This window comes from Verticillium alfalfae, genomic scaffold (genome assembly GCF_000150825.1).
Source record: "Verticillium alfalfae VaMs.102 supercont1.10 genomic scaffold, whole genome shotgun sequence".
NCBI classification, from domain to species: Eukaryota; Fungi; Ascomycota; class Sordariomycetes; order Glomerellales; family Plectosphaerellaceae; genus Verticillium; species Verticillium alfalfae.
In genome coordinates this window covers 258,222-259,661 of record NW_003315029.1, presented here as the reverse complement: position 1 = coordinate 259,661, position 1,440 = coordinate 258,222, and positions in this window count along the sequence as shown.

Genomic DNA, 1,440 nt, shown 5'->3' with positions numbered 1-1,440 from the left:
CTTTTCGACAAGACGAAGGGCAGCCGCGCTGGGGACTGGACCCTGTTTTGCGGTTCTAGCGCATGTTGGGGGCTTTGATGCACAGCCTTAGCGTGTCCAGTAGGGGGGGGGGGAAGGAGACCATCTCCCAACTCCCAACGAGGCTGGCCCTTCAACTGCCGCCTGTCACGACCCTTAGCGTGCACACGCCCCAGGGACCCGGCTGGGCTTGACTGGGAGAGCTTGCGTCTCGTCATCATGACTGATGGCATGAAGCCCTCCATCCCATGTCCATCACCATCTGCCTCATCAAACCGAGAGGAGGCCTGACCACCCACGAGCCCGACGGCGCCATCCGTTCTCTGCGTACAGTTTCATCATGACCTGAGCTTCGCCCAAAGTTTGCAAACGCCGCGTGGCATGCAAGCATCTCCAGGTACCGTACATGTACACGTACACGTACATCACGGCCAATGCAAGGCGCCGAGATGGTCACAACGCCGGATGCTTGACTCAGGTCGAAGAGGGAGAGCTTCGACCCCGCCCTCCTTCGCTCATTCTTCCTCTCCTTCGCCTTCGACCCCTCCTCGCTTGCTATCCGAGTCTTGTTTCACGGCAGCAGTCGGCCGTCGCACAACGTGACAGTTGGGCTCTGCAGGTCATCGCGTTCTTTGTCGAGCATCCACTTGGGCTGTCAGACCTGTCACTTTGTTGGTCGCAAGACCGACTGTCGGACCACCTGTTTGTGACGTGAATCCAACCTCGACCCCACTGTTGACGACTCTGGAGGGGGGGGAGAGCAGCAGAAAGACAACCTCGATGCTGAACAGTCATATCACCTGCAGCAATGACACAAACATCAAGCGATGACACGAGACCAGCATGATACCAAGCGCAGCCATGAGTGATCGCTCAGCAATGAATGATTGATGGCTCACCAATGACAGATGACGAACGCCATAGTCCACAACAACGGACGGCACTTGGTTATGGCGCAAACGCCAGTATCCAAGCACACCACCAGCTCCCAATGGCCGTGTCCTCATGACAGCCAAACTCCGAGCCCAAAGGGACAAAGAACAGCCACCGATCCAGAGGCTGGCACACCAAGAGAGGGCCGCCTCGTGCTTCCTCGGCGCCGCTTGGATTTGCCTCAGTAGCGCTAAAAAAAAAAGAAGGGCTTTTGCTCTCCGGAAAAGACTCGGCTGATTAGAAAGGCCTTCCTTCGGCCAAGGCAGGATTGGAATCCTGTCGTGCCTAGGCAGTCAAGCCTACCAGATGGATCAATTGGCGGCGATTCGCATGGAGTAGCAGAAGAGAGGGAAAAAAAATCAAAAGTTGGTTGAGTCATCTTTTTAACCCCTCTTCTTCCTTGGATCTCCATTCTTGACTCACATCGAATCGACACTCTCTAATCAATAAATAACATCACGAAATCCACCCCTCCGTTGCCTCTCCATC